At 36.3% G+C, this 20976-nt stretch overlaps 1 pseudogene; it reads left to right on the top strand.

Annotated features, from left to right (window-relative positions):
* Window positions 1-20976, top strand: part of LOC133553444 (mitogen-activated protein kinase kinase kinase kinase 4-like) — a 96066-nt pseudogene that overhangs the window by 70639 nt on the left and 4451 nt on the right.

Below are 20976 nucleotides of genomic sequence, written 5' to 3'. Positions count from 1 at the left end.
AGACTATATTTATACGTTTTTAGGAAGGAAGTGTCCAAACCGTATATATCTCTAAATCGTGAGTTTGATAGTGCAGAGAGAATTTTGTTTATCTTTGTTTCATTTGTTAATTCTAAACTTAGGCCACCCTAAATAAATATAAATTCTTTGCACTGATTTTGAGGATTTTTTTTATTCAGGGTTTGTACAGACTGGATGAAATATTCATTAAAATGATTACTTATGTCCAGACTGTCTGTGACAGTAGTACCATTGATATCTAATGTTATAGTGTTGTTTCTTGTTTGTTCTCTTCCAGTGAGTTTGTCAATGGTTTTCCATAACTGTCTAATGTTCCCTTTTGTGGCTTTGATTAATTCTAAGTGAAAGTCTGCCCTAGCCTTCCACAGCAGCATTGTAACTTTGTTCCTCAAACTTTTAAAGATCATATGATCCGTATTTAGAACCGTTTTAATTGCTCTTTTGAGAGCTGAGTCACGATTTTTCATCAGAATCCAAATTGTTTCATCAATCCACGGTATTTTTATTTTAGCACTTTTCTTTCTGGGTTTTGTTTCAGTGTATTTACAGATAATCTCTTTGATTTTTGTCATTAGGTCATCACAGGCATGTTCAGTGCTTATCCAATTTATGTCACTCCATGGTACTTAAGTTCATTCTCTAGTAAGTGTTGGTCTTTTTTAGGGATATAGGGCAAGCACTTTTGTGCACCTTTTTGGCTGTGATGCCTAAATCTTGACAACTTCCATGTTATCAATGTGATGTTATGGTCTGCTAAACCGGTTAGTAAATTGTAAGTTTTTTTTATACGATCAGGTTTATTAGTAAATACCAAGTACAACAAGGGTTGAGAGGAATGTGTAATTCTAGTAGGGCTGCTTATTAATTGTGTCATGTAGAAGCAGTTTATAATATCCTTAAGATTATTTCTATGTGATTTATTTAGCCAGTCGAGATTAAAGTCCCCCATAACGATTAATTCTTTCATAATGTGCTGCTAGAGGATGTCTGAAAATGAACTGAGAAAAATGTCTTTAGCTGTGGGTGGTCGTTATGCTACAATTACCTTGAAATACATTTCTGAGGACAATGTGATTTTAATTCCAACACACTCAAGATTATCTACTGGGAGGGTTATTTGTTCACTTTTAATGTTTTCCCTTACATAAATCATAACTCCTCCCCCTCTCCCACTTAATCCGTCTTTTCTGTAAATCTTGTACCCTGGGACATTAATTAGAGCAAAAGGTGTTGTAGGTTTTAACCATGTCTCCGATAGACAAAGGTAATCCAGATTAAAGTCTGACTGTAACTGCTGGATTTGTTCAGTCTTTTGGACAACACTTCTAATATTAAGGTGACCCCCAAGTATTCCTTTGGGCTTTGAATTTTGGTCCCATAATATTTGTGCATGGTTTACAGTTTGAAACATCTTTGTAGCTCGTTGTTTGGAAGCAGCTGCGTTATTTGGAATCTTAGCTCTATACTGTTTACGGGGCCCAGTATTATCAGCATTACTTGATTCAGACTTACTCACGCCTGTGTTGGTATCGACCAAATGCCTATTCTTGCATCCCAGGTCTGGTCGATTATAACTTGTTGATGCTGGCGGCCTGTAGTTTGTGGACCCTGGTTCTGGTGTACAACTTGTGTTAATTAATAATTCATTTTAATCCATTATTCAAACCACTTTATGTAACCATTGTCAACATTGTTTGATTGAAACTTTTATTAGCAGATTGCACAGTTCAGTACATATTCCATACAATTCACCACTAAATGGTAACACCCGAATAAGTTTTTCAACTTGTTTAAGTTGGGGTCCACGTAAATCAATTCATGGTAGAATTGGTAGAAATGTAGAGACCTAATACAAAAAGTATACATTGACTAAAGCCCAAGATCTAATCTAATCAAGTTGTGTTCTGCCTATTCAAAATCTCTCTAGTTGCGGCTTCTCCAACGGAAAGAGAGAGAAACATTGCAAACAAATAACCGATGGCATTGTGCTGCAACCTCATCACAATCTTAACCAGGTACTGACAAACGCACGCACACCCACACACACACACACGCACGCACACACAAAACCGCTCTTTTGTTATGCAACCTCATACAAGTTTATTCACGTTAGCTGTGAAATACGAGCTAAGTACATTGACTTTGCATGCATTGCTGTCCTTTTGAAATGTGCACTACAGAGTTCTCAGATGACATCAAATGATACCTACATGCTACCAGACCTTCTGCAGAAAATATCTTCATCTGGTCCTCACAACGCACTGAGCCAGCTGCAGCGAATGCAAGAGCACAGTTTCTCACAATCACCGACAGCACCACGATCCCCTACACACCAGGAACTGCATGTTAGTATATGGAGTGATTTATTCACAAACGCTTTAAAAAATACAATGCAACATTTGTGGTTGCCATCCAGAACATTCGTACCAAATTCAATTAGGTTATTTTGTGAAGTAATATTATATATGAAAATAATGGTTTACGTCAGTGGTCCCCAACCATCGGGCCGCAGAAGAATTTTTTATTCATTTTTATCTAAAAAAAATAAAAAATTATTATTATTATTATTATTTTATTTTTTTTATTAAATCAACATAAAAACACAATATACACTTACAATTAGTGCACCAACCACAAAAACCTCCGTTTTTCATGACAAAAATGTCCCTTTTTCATGACAAAGAAAAAGAAAAAAAAAAAAAAAAAAAAGGATCGCCCCCGCCCTGGGCCGCGGGACAAATTATTAAGCGTTGGCCGGTCCGCGGATACAAAAAGGTTGGGGACCACTGGTTTACGTTACTGCTTTAGTAGTTGCATCAGTCACATCAGTCCACTAGAGGAAGGTAGCGAGTCTGTTAGCAGTGAACAGATCTAATACCACAATCATCTCTACAAACATACAGTACTCAGTATGTGTTGTGTGTTCTTGAGTTTATAGCACAACAAGCTCATATTATCTAGCTTTGCTTACAATTTGCCGTCGTGATGTTGTTTTCTTCAGGCTTTTAGCAGTCCAACTGGCAAAAACACCTCATCGTCCTCCTCCTCCTTCTTCTCCTTCATTGATCCCAGATTGATCCCTATATCTTCACCGCCACAGAGCCCCAGTAAGTAAACTTGTAGATGTAGTCCTCGGGTAACTAATGAGTTCCATTTCTTCAACTGTGATGTTAGTATGAACTTATACCTAACTTACATCTAAAATAACACCAGAGTCACGCACTCTGTGTACAGAACACATGAAAGATTAATAAACAAAGTAATACAAATATTAAATACAATAATTAAATGAAAGATAAATAAAATAAAAAAGGCAGAACAACTTCTTACTGCTGTTGTTGTCCTGCACACTGGAAATGGTCTTGCAAAACAATGACTGACGGGCTGATTGGGAGACGAAAGTTCAATAACGAGACCACTACACTACTTAGTTATCACTGTCCAGTTTATAGGAACTCTCATGTTTAAAGACAACATTTTTATCCTTGATGATGGACTGGGCAGCACACCAATCAGTACGTTTACATTCACTAAAACACTAATTATTGCATGAATTCGCTTGAAAACAGCTGTCTATGGAGAATGATGTGCCGCTTTTCTTAACAATAATACATTCGGAAGTGAAGAAGACAAAATGACAGAGAGGGCATAATTTACATCAATAATGATACAAAGTAAAGATATAGAAGCTCAAATAATTCAATATTTTTAAAGAATATGAACCAATAAACACATACCTGTTAAATGAAGGAAGAGTGAAGGAGACAATTTTAATATGTGACATGACTGCTGTGCGTATTTTCTGAAGCACAAACATAACTAGTTTTTTGTTTTCTTTTTCCAGAGTTGCTCATTTTTGGAACAATTTTTGGGAGTGCATTAATAACCGCTGTTAATCAAAGACCACCTGTACTGTATATAGTTGGTCTGTCTCATAAATACCAAAAAAATTTAATGTTTCTAGTCTCGTATGTAATTAATAATTACAATGACAAGGAGGTAGTCTACCAGACAAATTTAAAACAGTTGTGATGGTATTTTTCCCAGCATGCAGTAAGGGTGAGCCAATCAAGAGAGAGAACCACAGGAAGGGATCTGTCGTGAATGTGAATCCCACTAATATTCGACCACAAAGTGACTCTCCCGAGATCCGCAAATACAAGAAGAAATTCAATGCTGAGGTTCTCAGTGCTGGACTGTGGGGTTGGTAGTTTTATTTATTTTTATACAACTGTGTAAAAAATGATATGACACTTTGTTATGTAAAATGTGGATTTTGTTTTATGTTTTCTTTTCTCTGCAGGTGTGAATCTGTTGGTTGGGACAGAGAACGGTCTCTGGCTGCTTGACAGAAGTGGTCAGGGGAAAGTCTACTCACTCATTAGCAGAAGAAGGTTTCAGCAGATGGATGTGCTGGAAGGACTCAATGTGCTGATTACTATATCAGGTACATGCACTGAAAGTTCACAGGTTTCCCCACCTAAGGTACATATGTACACATACAAACATGGGCCCCTACTAAGGCTACAGTTATCAATTATTTTAGTAGCTGAGTTATAGATTAGTTTATTTGATTAACTGAATAATCAGATAAAGCACACGTTATAGCCTCAAAGTGTATTTTATGAAAATAGTTTGAATAATTCTACTTGCCTTGGGATTGTTTCTTTTTTCATGAAAATTGCATTTTTACAGGTCATAAATTAAATAATTGATCAAGCAGGTAATTAGTTAATAAAAGAATCGTGTCAAAAATAAAAGCTAAGTAGGAAAATGCTTTATAGCACAGTCATGATAAAGAAGAAAGCACATTCACTGGTATATCTTTGATATATAGAGCATGTTTTCAAAATTGTGTGTGTATTAACAATTTAAGGCATACATTTAAAAAGGTATTAATGGGAGAAGTGGTGAACTCGTTAGCTTGAACATACAAATTAAACATACAGTACACTAACATGTTCTCAAATGCCCCATGTGTTTAAAAAAAAACTTTCCGTATGCGAGTCAACCATTTAAGATGCTATTCGCTGCCTTTAAAATAGACATTTGCCTTGTTTCCGGTTGTTTGCCCTGTAAATACGCACGATGCTTTCTGATAATGTACTGCAGCATCGATATAGTACAGTTGTAGAATGCCAGCTCTGTTTGAAAGTGGAAATATTTAATTCCTTTGTCTGACTTTTTATTTTTGAAATGATCCTAAAATATTGACAGCTTCTGTCATTTCCTTTTGATCCTTTACTCTCTTTCCCCCTTGGAGCTGTTTTCCTTTGAGACATTTTTCTCCATCGCCACTATCTGCAGTTTTCCGCCACACAGATCAGGGAACCCACACCACCGCTCTCATGTACACTCTCCTGCTGCGGCTATGCAGTAACTATGACCACATATTTTAAGTCCGGGCACTGTATGTGGTCCAGATTTTCTAATTTTTTAATAGTTAGCTTAATCCAAGCAACAGAAATCAAAGCTTTTTTCTAATCAAATTAATCGTTTTAATGTATAAGCGGTGCAGCTCTAGTACCTACTGCAAGTGCTATTGTATTCTTATAAAGGGAATGTAGAAATATCAAAGACATATCAAGGATGTTTTGTTCCATATGACGTGGATTTGAAAATCAGTTTTACTCTGACGCCTTTTATGTCCTGGTTGGGTAACTTCAAATTCTAGGTTTTAAGTGAGCTTGCTGATCTATAAGAACAATTTAGTTGACTGCCAGATCTATTAAAATAGGGTTAGTACTCCACCTAACTGCAGTATAATAAATGAAAAAGAAACATTTCTTGGGGCATTTGGGGGTAAGTTCAAAGTTGTTTTTTGTCCAAACAATATGTATTCTTAACTTAATTTATTGGTAATTTGTGTATAACATAAACAGAAGTGAAAATTTCAATGTGTTTCAAGGTAAAAAGAACAAGCTCCGCTTGTACTACCTGTCTTGGTTGAGAATAAAATCCTCAGGAATGACCCGGAAGTGGAGAAGAGGCAAGGTTGGACATCTGTTGCTGATCTGGAAGGTTGTGTACACTACAAAGTGGGTAAGTACACTGCTGCATTGACACATGTTTTACTTTTCTTCATAACGTGAGGCGTCATTTAATGCAGGATAAAAACATTTGAAGGTTTATTTTTCTGTCTCTTTTTTCAGTGCGATATGAGAAGATCAAGTTTTTAGTAATTGCTCTGAAGAATGCAGTTGAGGTTTATGCCTGGGCGCCCAAACCCTACCATAAGTTCATGGCCTTTAAGGTGGGTAATTTTCTGATATATTTTTTAATGCATTTTATTCCCTTGGAAAATAAAGCGCAGCTCAATGAATAAATATTTTGTAAGATTTCTGGAATGGTTAAATTTCACTCTCCAATTGTATTTCCCTTTGTTACATGCTTGGCGACCCTTTCAAAAATGCCAAAAGAATTCATTGTTACCGAAAACAATTATTATACAGTAGGTGGACTTAATAGTTCAGTGGTTCTAAAACGTTTTTCACCAAGTACCAGTTCAGAAAAAACTTGGCTCTCGAAGTACCACCATAATGACTAACATTGGGGACGGCGTGGCGAAGATGGTAGAGTGGCTGTGCCAGCAATCTGAGGGTTACTGGTTCATTCCCCACCTTCTACCATCCTAGTCACGTCCGTTGTGTCCTTGAGCAAGACACTTCACCCTTGCTCCTGTATGGGTCCTGGTTAGCGCCTTGCGTGGCAGCTCCCGCCATCAGTGTGTGAATGTGTGTGTGAATGGCTGAATGTGGAAATACTGTCAAAGCGCTTTGGACTCTTTAAAAAGGGTTAGAAAAGCGCTATACAAGTACAACCATTTACTATTTACCATTGAAATACAGTAGCGCACTAGTCCTAAATATTCATTGAAAAACAAGGCAAAGGTTTTTTTTAACAAGTATATTTAATATATTGGCTACTATAACTTTACACACAGTTTGAACAGTAACACTGTGTTTGTATATAGGGAAAAAAATACCAGACCTTAATCTAATGATTCTTTGATATACCACGAGATGGAAGCCGTGTACAATACCACAGATTGAGAATCACTGAATAGGCGCCAGTGCCCCCCGCGACCCCAAAAGGGAATAAGCGGTAGAAAATGGATGGATGAAATAATGAATGAGGTTAATCCAAAGCCAAACTCTACCACGAATGTGGATATGACCCATTCAGGCATATGAGAGCATGTCTCAGAAGATTCTCATTACAGCGGTGCCCCATTTCTTCACATCCATGGTGGCCTGTGCTACTTGTGTTTCCTTACTTGGAAACAAACCAAAATATACTGTGTTGTTTGGTATGACATATTGTGCCAATGTATGTACCTTTGGTCAAATCTTATCCATTTTGATTACGATTTGCTTCTTTTCTGCCTTAGTCTTTCAGATCTCTGCCACAAAAGCCGTTGTCTGTTGACCTGACTGTGGAGGAAGGTCAAAGGTTAAAGGTCATCTATGGCTCTTCGTTTGGTTTTCATGCCATTGATGTCGACTCTGGAACCCCATATGACCTGTATCTGCCTACACATGTAAGTGTTCCATAGCTACATGATGATTCTGCAAAAAACATAGTTAAATGCTTTTAGAATTGAGACCGCAAATTGGGAGGGTTGTTTTAGCCATTTTCATATGGACGCAAATGCACAACGTTCTGTATGAGGGGCCGTTAGGGACATTATTCAGAAATACTCCTCATAGTTCTGGGCTTATGTTTTGATAAAATCACACAGTTTCTTTAATTATTATAGTTATCTATAATTTTGTTCAATGAAGACTGAAATAATCAATGAGGTCTAAAACCTGGCACGCTGACTCACTGCATAGGTCAGTACATAATAAAGACAAGTCAGAAGAATAGTCAATTTAATTAATACTAGTAATTATTCTCCCAAGAGCTGTTGATTGATAGCCAGCGAGCTTCGCCGTCCAAGGCAACAGAGCCTACTCATCCTGGCCGGCAAGGCTTGCTAGGGGACGGAGAACAATGACAGTGCAGCGGGAGTCCTTGAGTAAAAGAGAATGTGACAGAATTTGATGCAGCTTACTAGGTTAAATAAAAAACATTGCTTGAACATGATTGTGACAATCAAAATCACAATACTTATTTTTCTCTGATTTTTATTGTGCAGCCTAAGTAGAAGGAATCAGTTGCAGGATCAAACATTGTGTAGTCATTCTATTAATGAGTACAATTTTACCATTATCATCCAATCTATAATTTAACTTTTGATACACTACATGTTGACTTTGCTATACTGTATGACACATTTAATGAAACCACCAGATGTGTGGATAAATAATATGGAGGACCAAGCTGACTTGACTATTTCTGCTATAAACTCAGTTAAAGGCCTACTGAAATGAGATTTTCTTATTTAAACGGGGATAGCAGGTCCATTCTATGTGTCATACTTGATCATTTCGCGATATTGCCATATTTTTGCTGAAAGAATTTAGTAGAGAACATCGAAGATGAAGTTCGCAACTTTAGGTCGCCAATAAAAAAGGGAAGTAGCAGACGATGTGCGCGTGACGTCACTGGTTGTAGGGCTCCTCACATCCTCACATTGTTTACAATCATAGCCAGCAGCAGCTAGAGCTATTCGGACCAAGAAAGCGACAATTTCCCCATTAATTTGAGCGAGGATGAAAGATCCGTGGAAGAGGTAATTTAGAGTGAAGGACTAGAAAAAAAAAAAAGGCGATTGCAGTGAGAGCGATTCAGATGTTATCAGACACATTTCCTAGGATAATTCTGGAAAATCCCTTATCCGCCTATTTTTTTGCTAGTGTTTTAGTGAGTTAAACAGTACCGTACAGTCGAAGGGGTGTGGCCACGGGTGTTTTGACGCTAGAGTCTCTGAGAGAAGTCACGGTAGCTGCAGGAGGTCGCTGGCTCCGCTGATCTCCGGTAAGAGGCGACTTATTTCCACAATTTTCTAACCGAAAACTGCCGGTTGACATGTAGTCGAATCCATGTTCGCTTGACCGCTCTGATCCATAGTAAAGCTTCACCTCTGGGAATTTTAAACAAAGAAACATTGTGTGTTTGTGTGGTTAAAGGCTAATAGCTTCCCAACTCCATCTTTCTACTTTGACTTCTCCATTATTAATTGAACAAATTGCAAAAGATTCAGCAACACAGATGTCCAAAATACTGTGTAATCGTGCGATGAAAAGAGGCGACTTTTAGCCGTAAGTGGTGCTGGGCTAATGTGTCCCCTCCAACCAATAATGTCACAAACACGCGTCATCATCGCGGGAAATTTAAAATTGTAATTTAGTAAACTAAACCGGCCGTATTGGCATGTGTTGCAATGTTAAGATTTCATCATTGATATGTAAACTATCAGACTGCGTGGTCAGTAGTAGTGGGTTTCAGTAAGCCTTTAAATTCAGTTGCATTTTATGACAAATGTCAACCTATTGAGAAAACACAAGTTTTACATGACAAAATGCATAAAGGTGGTTTAAACTCAATTTTTGGGTGACTTTGACTATTTAAGTTTCATCGTATGTTTGTCAAATTTGATGTGGTTCAAACATAAGTAAATACTGAAATAATTTTTGCAGTAAATGCTCATGATGAGATGTTATCTCAGAGAATATTTTCATTATAAGTCGATCAGTCTGACATATTTTATTTTGTATTTTATACTATCATTAAACACTATCATCGGCACACTCATATCAGCTCCCTACCTTCATTATCTCTGAATGCACTTGTCTTCCTACTCACTGTTGAAAGTGTTAGTCATGGTTTAATGATCTCTGTCTTGGGGTAGCGTGGATTGTACACATGACAATTGAAGAATTGTGTACACTCATGCTCAGTCCACTCTCCTCCCCTGCTTTTATTTGTCCTGTTGTTTGTTGAGCTTTAGCTTGAACTGACCAAGAAAAAAAAGACATATATATGCAAATGAAGTAAAGAGTTAAATCATAATACTAAACAATTAATATATATAGTGGGGCAAAAAAGTATTTAGTCAGCCACCGATTGTGCAAGTTCTCCCACTTAAAATGATGACGGAGGTCTGTAATTTTCATCATAGTTACACTTCAACTGTGAGAGACAAAATGTGAAAAAAAATCAAGGAATTCACATTGTAGGAATTTATTTGTAAATTATGGTGGAAAATAAGTATTTGGTCTACCATTCAAAGCTCTCACTGATGGAAGGAGGTTTTGGCTCAAAATGTCTCAATACATGGCCCCATTAATTCTTTCCTTAACACAGATCAATCGTCCTGTCCCCTTAGCAGAAAAACAGCCCCAAAGCATGATGTTTCCACCCCCGTGCTTCACAGTAGGTGTGGTGTTCTTGGGATGCAACTCAGTATTCTTCTTCCTACAAACACGACGAGTTGATTTTATACCAAAATGGATACATGGATGATACAGCAGAGGATTGGGAGAATGTCATGTGGTCAGATGAAACCAAAATAAAAAAAATTTGGTGTGAACTCAACTTGCCTTGTTTGGAGGGTGAAGAATACTGAGTTGCATCCCAAGAACACCACACCTACTGTGAAGCATGGGGGTGGAAACGTCATGCTTTGGGGCTGTTTTTCTGCTAAGAGGACAGGACGATTGATCCGTGTTAAGGAAAGAATGAATGGGGCCATCTATCGTGAGATTTTGAGCCATAACCTCCTTCCATCAGTAAGAGCTTTGAATGGTTGACCAAATACTTATTTTCCACCATAATTTATAAATAAATTCTTTAAAATTCCTACAATGTGAATTCCTGGATTTTTTTCACATTCTGTCCCTCACAGTTGAAGTGTACCTATGATGAAAATTACAGACCTTTGTCATCATTTTAATTGGGAGAACTTGCACAATCGGTGGCTGACTAATTAATTTTTTGCCCCACTGTACAATATATATACTGTATATATATATATATATATATATATAAAAAAATAAATATATATATATATATATATATATGTAGGTGCGGGAAAAATCACAAGACTACTTCATCTCTACAGAACTGTTTCATGAGGGGCTCCCTCAATCATCAGGAGATTTTTCCCTCAATCATCAGGAAAATATCCTGATGATTGAGGGAACCCCTCATGAAACAGTTCTGTAGAGATGAATTAGTCTTGTGATTTTTCCCACACCTACATATTGCGCTCTACCACGGTATCGAGCACTATTCTCTGGATAATCCAATCAAGACATATATATATATATATATATATATATATATATACATAACAGTACATAAAAATTTCGGTTCGGTACGTACCTCGGTTTAGAGGTCACGGTTCGGTTCATTTTCGGTACGGTAAGAAAGCTACAAAATATACATTTTTTGGGTTATTTATTTACCAAATTTGTAAACAATGGCAACATACATATACAGACATGGTCCATTGCCAGGGTTAATGTGGTCAACATGTATGAAATAAAAACTAAATAAGATAAGGCTCAGAATGGTTTCTTAACAAAACCTTTCTACATATTAAGTGCTTTTTTTGATTGATTGATTGAATGAGACTGTTATTAACCTGGCTAACTTGGCAGCAAGAGGATATATGGGCTTATTGTTCTTCCACCATGTAAGTGGGTCAAAATGTAGTTTTTAATGCAATATGGACTTAAATCTGCTGCTATAAAAACATTTGTTATTGCTTTAGCCCTGCCTGACTCGCCGAGGAGAGGCTGCTTGAATGCGGTGGTGACGCTTCAAATGGGTTAGCATGTGTTATGAGAGTAGCGTATGTGTGTGTGTGTGTAGCCCTTTAATATGTGATAGCATGTGACGTCAGTGAGTGTGTGGGCGAGCTAGGTGAGGGAGCTTAGCACGAGTGCGGGAGTGGCTGGTGTTTTGTTTGATTGGCTGTGTGCGAGACCTCAATAAAGCCAGGATTTGCAACTAATCGCCGGACTCTTCATTTACCCTGGAGTCCGGAGCTGTGGAGACCCACTGCCGGGTAGAGTGAAGGGTGTTGCCCCCGAGAATACATCAGCCCTGGAGGAGTGTCAGCCCTGCGCTCCTCGACTATAGTCTGGGAGCCGGAAGCAGGAAAGGTGCAACGCATGTTTGATGTTTTTGTCAAGCAGCTGCTGAACAATATCGGCAAACCTCCATCCTCCTTTGTTGTATCGCGCAGCCAAAGTGTTCCCCCAAACAGGAGATCTTAACGAGGCAGGAGGGTCTTACAGCTCTGGCTTTTACAGGTTGTCCTAGCCGGGCCGCTGCTAGCATGTGTACTCGTTCGGTACACCTCTGAACAGAACCGAAACGGTTCAATACAAATACACGTACCGTTACACCCCTTATATATATATATATATATATATATATATATATATATATATATATATATATATATATATATATATATATATATATGTATTAGGGCTGGACAACGATTAAACATTTTAATCAAAGTTAATCGCACTATTTCTCCGATTAATCGCGATTAACTGCATTGTATACGCAAAGCCCAATAATGAATTCAAAAGTAGTGTGTAATGCACGTTTATTGGAATATTCTCCCACATGAACAAAAGCGCCAAAACATTTGTTGTGCAAACACAATTTAAATCAGTCCTTGTTAAACAGTAGTAGTTAAATAGCATATTTTATGAAAATCAACTCAAAAAATGTAAATACAAACATTTAAGCTTATTGCCACTGCCAGGGTATTTAAGTTATCCTGTTTGTTATGGAAAATAAATATAATCTACATACAAATCTCTGAGCCACAATCATAACATCTGAACTGGCAATTTCTGAGGTAACAGCAGAAACATTTTTTTATCAGGGTCTTATGTTTGAAAAACCTATATTATAGGTAGTGGGCTGTTTTAGGGAATTTTTGATCAAATTATCCGTAGTAGCAATATTAATAATGTTGTGTTTATTCTGCGTAGTGCACTTAAAATAATTATGACCATATCTAGGAATTGATATGATGGGAATTTTCCGATTGTTTGCTTGGTGCTTTGATAAACTGAACGCATATACATGGTACTATTTGTGATGTTATGAGCCAGGGAAAAAAAGAACTACCCTACCCAGCATGCAACAGGAGTGACGCGCATGCGCGGTAGCCCGGTATAGGTTGTGTCGCCATGACGGCATCTTGTATGTTGTGATATGCACGCTCTGAAAGCAAACGTTAATAGGTCAGCCAAAACTCCTCGTCTGCATTATTCATAAATAGACAGACAACACATATACTCCGCTGCTTAACAAGCCGCTGGATGTAGCCAGCAAAGTATTCCCATGCTAGCTAGCCGGTCTAGCAAGCACGCGTCATTCAGTCCAAAACGGCCCGATCTATCCACATTCAGAATTGTCTGGCGGTCGTAAGTGATCCCGGAGTGACCACGCTGTAAGCCAGCCATGAAATTTGCGGAATTGTCCGGTATTTTTGCCAAATGTTCCATCTTTACCAAGAGCCCCTCGACGCCGAAGTACATCCGGGAGATGCCATCTTGTTAAGAAAAGTCGTTAACAAAATAAAAGCATGTAAACAACATACGCAAATGTGCGATAAAATAATTGTCGGCGTTAATAGATTGATGAGTTAACGCGTAATTAACGCATTAATTTGCCCACCCCTAATGTATATATATAAAAAATCATCTGTATCAATGATTATATGTTATATAATAATTGACATATAATACATCTTCTGGATATAACGAAATATGTCCATTGTGTCTCTTAATACTAAATTAATTTTAATTAATTATTATTATTAATTATTTTTTGAATTACTTCTGTGTCTGGGCTGTTTTCTTCAGGATTTGTGTGGACGTGTTGATTTCAGTTTGTGCTTTATATTTATGCCCAGCATATTTTCTGCTTGCACCTTCCTTTTAAAGCATAATAATGATTGCTTCATAATTAAAAACATTTATTCTACATACATGGCAGTCTTTTTTTATCTATTTATTTATTCATTTTAAATGTAAGATACTTTAAGAAATACTTTGCCATGTATTTGGAATATATTACATTTCAGTTTTTTTCTAATTTAATGGCGAGACTGGTCTGATGCTTTAGGCACTGATATCAAAGAGGTTGAGAAATTAAATAATCTGTGCATGAACAAGGAACACAGCATTCATAAAGCACATGATGGTCATTTTTGTTACCCATATTACCGACTATTGAGAAAAAGTGCACCAAAGCAGCCTGGAGCTCAATGTCTCAGAGAGCTAGCGAGACAGTGAGATAATATTTAGTCAACAAGACCATGAAGTGTGTGCTTTGTGCCTCATCATCAGACAAATGCCAGATATAAGTCAGACTCAGTATCCAAATCAGTCAACATGCAGCTAAAACATGAACGTCATTGAAACCATAAAGCAGAGTGTTTGAGATGGTTTAATTATACAATAAGAACTGTCGTCTGCATATGTTGCTCATAAGGTTGAAATGTCTTAGAAGACTACATATTTATCAAATAAAAGCTCATGCCATTAAAATAGTAAGAACTTTTTAGTGCTTATCTGGACAAGAATGCATTGATATGATTCAACACCATAAGCCCCCAATCAGTCCATTTTAGTTCAAGCCACAGTTTGCAAAAGACTACAAAAAATGCCCTCACCAGAAGAAGTTTTTTAAAGTTTTGGGGTAGCCCAGCCAGAACCCAGACCTCAATCAAAACTCAGACCTAAACCCATTTGAAAATCAATGATGACATAATGACGGCTAGAAACAAGACACGCCTTGTCAGAGTGCTACTCCCAGGAATAACTTAAAACAATTCCAAGCTAATAAACTTTTAGCTACAGACTGAATGCTGGAGTTAGGGCTTTATCAAATACCAAGAGTGTGCTCATATTCCTCCCTTCGGTTTTTGTGTTTTTTTAATTCAATTGTACAGGAAATATGAACAGTTTCTACATTCCTGTATATTTTTATTTTTTTTAGGATAATGTTTGTTTGTAAAGTGAAATATTATACTCGCATAACACTAAAGCTATTGTACATCGATTAGATTTTTGTTTTCAATTTGATTAGTCTCACAAAAAGAACTTCAATGTTTTTAAAGGTGCCATATGTAATAATTTCATGTCAAGTCATCATTAAATGGCCCTGATAGCAAAAGGCATTAATAAGTCATTTTATTTTCGAATACCTTTATAACGGATAACGGATAACAAGATATATATATACTGTATATATATGTACATCATTATTTCGATGGTGATCCGTGCGGTCAAACCAGACATTTTAGCAGAGTAATGCCAACCATCTGTCCCAACTCCCGACGAAAATATTGCTGTGTAACTTTATAAATACATTTGGCTAATCACCATCAGTAAAATGTGGCATCTTGCAAAAAGCATAAACAAGATAAGTTTGTTACATATTGTATATATTATGTAAAAATATAATATAATATATCAGTATATATTATATACTGTATATATAATATGTAAATATTACATACAGTATATGCTATTTTATATTGCTACTATGGTACATTTTTAGTCTACTTTATACCTTTTGTTTTCGCCCTCTTTTTGTGCCCTTCTGTGCATTATCTTTTCCGTCCTTATTCTTTCCATCCTTTGTAACTGAGCTACTGTGTGGAACAATTTCTCTTGTGGATCAATAAAGTTTGTCTAAGTCTAAGAAACTTACAACTCCTCGGTTGCCATTTGACGTTCCTTGGAGTATGTTTCAGATTCGGCTGCGTATCTGGCAACCTCAGACATGGGGAGTGGGAGGGGACTACAGAATTTTGACCATGATTGCAGTACCATTTCTGGCCACATTATTACATATGACACCTTTTAAAAGGGCTTTATCATACCTGTGAAACTTACATTCATGTGAAGTGGAAAAGCCATATCATGAGTGTAGTTTGTTTTAAATTGTTCTGCTTTCATTTTTATGCCACACCTAAATAGACTTGGTCTGTTAAATTTGAACAATTTCATTTCCAATTCCGATTCTTCATTTTGATTCCAGTTCCTCACAATTCTCAATCAGGGTTCTTAAATAGCCAGGGTCTTAATAAAACTTTGCATAGTTTAAATTAGGACACTTACAAAAGTTATTTTTGAATGAAATGTCCCATTTATAAACTCAACATTTTTTTTTTTAAGTGGTGACTGTTTCTTCTTTGTACCCTGCCTTCCGCCCGATTGTAGCTGAGATAGGCACCAGCGCCCCCCCGACCCAAATGGGAATAAGCGGTAGGAAATGGATGGATGGATGTTTCTTCTTTGTTGTTCGGCTCTTATTATGTGGTTATTTATTTCAGTCAAGCATTGAAACTAGGAATCAAAATTACAAAATGTTAACAATTTCAGGACAATTACAGTGATAATTCTGGTTCCCATTGTTCGATGCACGATGCCCAACCCTACACCTAAATCTCGTGACTGGTCCGGTACAAGTACTTTGCAAGCTTTTCACCACAACTTCAGGAAGTCCTTGTATGTTAACGTGCTTGTTTTCCAGGGGTAATCTCTCTTTTATGTTCATTTTTACATCTCCATTTACAAACAGCAAGTGGGCAAAATATTGCCCACTTGCTGGTTTAACTAAAGAGAGATGACTGGTCATTTATTTATGGACTACTGTGTATTTGTATTTGGGCAGCTGTCTTGTGACTCATATTCTAAAATATTTTGCCATTTATTTTTCTGAATTATTACATTAAATTTCATCCATCCATTTTCTACCGCTTGTCTCTTTTGGGGTTACACTCGGGTTGCCACCTCATCACGGATTACCGGTACATTATATAATTAGTATATATTATTATTGTATTAATAATATATATTTTCGGTAGCACTTCAGTATGGGGAAAACATATTCACCATTAATTAGTTGCTTATTAACATGCAAATTATTAACATATTGGCTCTTAATTAGTCATTATTAAGTACATATTAATGCCTTATTCAGCATGGCCTTATTATACAACCAGTAAGCCATTAACTAAGAGTAATCCCTCAATAAACTCAGAATTATCGTGTATTAGTAACCATGACTCTAACCCTTAAATGTTCCTATAATGTCCAAATTACTCTAAATTATGACTTTGTTATTTTAAAAAGCAACTAAATAATGGTGAATCTGTTCCCTATACTAAATTGTTACCATCTTTTCATGTAACCAAAAAGGTTAGCTGGGCTACAATTTGAAGGGTATGCTTGCTTTGTCAGCAATATTGTTCTATATATTGTAAAAGTGCATCAAAAATGCCATTGGTGTATTGGCATACCTCTAACACTATAAACCAGGGGTCACCAACCTTTTTGAAACCAAGAGCTACTTCTTGGGTAGTGATTAATGCGAAGGGCTACCAGTTTGAAACACACTTCAATAAATTGACAGAAATAGCCAATTTGCTCAATTTACCTCTAATATACATATATATATACATATATATACATATATATATATATATATACATATATATATATATATATATATATATATATATATATATATATATATATATATATATATATATATATATATATATATGGGTATTTCTGTCTGTCATTCCGTCGTACATTTTTTTTCTTTTACGGAAGGTTTTTTGTAGAGAATAAATGATGAAAAAAACACTTAATTAAACAGTTTAAAAGTGGAGAAAACAGGAAAAAAATTCAAATTAAATTCTGAAACATAGTTTATCTTCAATTTCGACTCTTTAAAATTCAAAATTCAACCAAATAAAAGAAGAAAAAACTAGCTAATTCGAATCTTTTTGTAAAAATTTAAAAAACAATTTATGGAGCATCATTAGTAATTTTTCCTGATTAAGATACATTTTTGAATTTTGATGACACGTCTTAAATAGGTAAAAATCCAATCTGCACTTTGTTAGAATATATAACAAATTGGACCAACCTATATTTCTAACAAAGACAAATCATTATTTCTTCTAGATTTTCCAAAACAAAAATTTTCAAAGAAATTCAAATGACTTTGAAATAAGATTTAAATTTGATTCTACAGATTTTTTAGATTTGCCAGAATATATTTTTTTTAATTTTAATCATAATGAGTTTGAAGAAATATTTCACAAATATTCTTCATCGAAAAAACAGAAGCTAAACTGAAGAATTAAATTAAAATGTATTTATTATTCTTTACAATAAAAAAAATACATTTACTTGAACATTGATTTAAATTGTCAGGAAAGAAGAGGAAGGAATTTAAAAGGTAAAAAGGTATATGTGTTTAAAAATCCTAAAATCGTTTTTAAGGTTGTATTTTTTCTCTAAAATTGTCTTTCTGAAAGTTATAAGAAGCAAAGTAAATAAATAAATGAATTTATTTAAACAAGTAAAGACCAAGTCTTTAAAATATTTTCTTGGATTTTCAAATTCTATTTGAGTTTTGTCTCTCTTAGAATTAAAAATGTCGAGCAAAGCGAGATCAGCTTAATAGTAAATAAATACAATTTGTGCTGCTATTTGAGCTATTTTTAGAACAGGCCAGCGGACTACTCATCTGGTCCTTATAGGCTACCTGGTGCCCGCGGGCACCGCGTTGGTGACCCCTGCTATAAACCTATGCTTGCACACATTTCTTCCACTACATGTTCAAACTCACACCCCCCTCAAACATGTGCTACTTTCAAAGATGAACAAGCAGAGGAGGTGAGAGTGTACCAGCGGTCATACGAAGGGAGAACACTCTAAAAATACACAAACCCTGTCCTCTTTTTCTCAACCGTGTGTGTGTATGTGTGTGTGTTGTAGTATATTAGCCAGTCCTCACACAGCTGACTATTACACTGGTGCCTTATATTGTTCTTTCAGCACAATCATTGGCACCTTTTACCTACACACACCCTTAGACAGTTCACTTGGGAGAACACTTTACTCCCACACAAGTATCGGCGTACCGACACACAGTGCAACCCTTCACCCACACAAAGTTGCAGACTCTCACAGACGACACTCGCAGCATCTATGGTAGTCGAGCTGTCTAACAATGCTGATGCCAAGGCATAGGATTAAGATTGCGTTGCGTCTGTGGATGCCGGTGCTGATGCTGAGGATTGTGATGGCTAACTCTCTGGTGATGTATACAGTTTGACTATTTTCATCAGCCTATTTGAGGGGGGATCACTGGGATTAGATGTGTGGAAATGTTTGTTGTTCTTCTAAGACTCTGCTGAAATTGCTTGACTCGGTGGCTCCTGGCAATTATAGTGTAATCATCTGAATCCGCTGTTATATTCCAGGGTCTTGGTTAAGTTTTTCTGTGAGTATTTCTTACCATCACATACTTTTAAATGCTTACAAATGTGTTTATTGTTTTCAGGTGTATTGAGAAATACAGTAATAATTCATGTTTTAATGAAACTACAAATTACTTTTTCTATGCTTCTTTAAGGGTTTTTAATGACTGCTTTTTTCCGATTTTCTTTATCTGACTTTTACATTTTCACTTTGCTCATTTCATCATTCCCCTGCAGTATTACAGTATTACACATACAATGTGTTTTTAGCTTAATTTAGCTTAACTTAATTCATTCCTAGACTGTGATGTAAGTCAAAGTTTAGTCTAAGTTGGATATCATACCTAAATTAACACCTAAAACATTTACACTCTACATAAAACACATGAAAGGGATGAAATTGATTTTTAAAACTATTAGATAAAACAAGTAAATGAAACAGTAATAACAGGAGGTCTTCATCCCTCTGTTTTTTGTAGAAGGAGGAGGTAGAAGTGGCAAGACAAGTGTTGATTCTGGTCTTATGCTTGGTTATTATTGTAGCTTTATATATAGCTACAGTAATAATACAATAATATAGCTCAGTTGGTAGAGCGGCTGTGCTAGCAACTTGAGGGTTGCAGGTTCGATCCCCGCTTCCGCCATCCTAGTCACTGCCGTTGTGTCCTTGGGCAAGACACTTTACCCACCTGCTCCCAGTGCCACCCACACTGGTTTAAATGTAAAAATTAGATATTGGGTTTCACTATGTAAAAAGCGCTTTGAGTCACTAGAGAAAAAGCACTATATAAATATAATTCACTTCACTTTTATACCTCCTTGTCATCCTTACAACGTCCAAGTAGACGTTACAGTACGAGCGGTTGAGGCTTGTGCGGCCAATACATATTGTAGTCCTACTCTGTGTGATGTAACTAGGTTCTAATATAGACTCGTGTTTACTGTCCAAAATTGTATTTTTGATAAGTTATGGACACATGTTTGGAACCACAATGCACAGTGCATGCACATACAGTCATACACAGAAGTTGAGGCTCGTAACATAAACGTAAGGTAAAGTAATACAAATTATCCAGGTCACCCCCAAAATCAAATCTTTATTTTCTTTTCCCAATTACTGAAAGTTTCAGCAAAATATGCACATTAACTTTTAAGTTATTTTGCCAATTAGCTAATTTATGAACAGACAAATCCCAGTGATCAAATAATTTCCTGACATAAGTCAAAATTAAAACCAAGTAAAAAAACATGTAATTTCAATTTTAGATTTTACTTTGTTTTTGTTTCTCGATTACTTTGGTTATTTTAAGTACTTTTAGTACATGTTACCCAATATTTAGTCTGACATGTAGCAAAAATTATGTATTTTCCTATCTGAATTCAGAAATAGAATGTACTTTTTTGCTGTGTGGTCAAGGGTGTTGCAGTGCATATGACAAAAACTCATTGATTGACACCAGTTGATTCTGAACTATTGTTTGTTTGTTTGTTTTTTACTTACATTTTTTTACTCATTAAATTAAGTTCTTAATGTGTGTGTGTGTTTACAGATCCCGGGTACCATCCATCCCCATGCCATCATTATTTTGCCAAACAGTGCTGGTACAGAGGTTCTTGTTTGCTATGAAGATGAAGGTGTCTACATTGACACCTACGGCCGCATCACCAAGGATACGGTTTTGCAATGGGGAGAGATGCCCGCATCTGTTGGTGAGCTTCGTGTGACTCATTTGTGTTCTTGATTG

Source organism: Nerophis ophidion, linkage group LG05 (genome assembly GCF_033978795.1).
Source record: "Nerophis ophidion isolate RoL-2023_Sa linkage group LG05, RoL_Noph_v1.0, whole genome shotgun sequence".
Taxonomy (NCBI): domain Eukaryota; kingdom Metazoa; phylum Chordata; class Actinopteri; order Syngnathiformes; family Syngnathidae; genus Nerophis; species Nerophis ophidion.
Note: the sequence above shows the minus strand (reverse complement) of the source record. Positions and strands in the feature narration are given on the sequence as shown.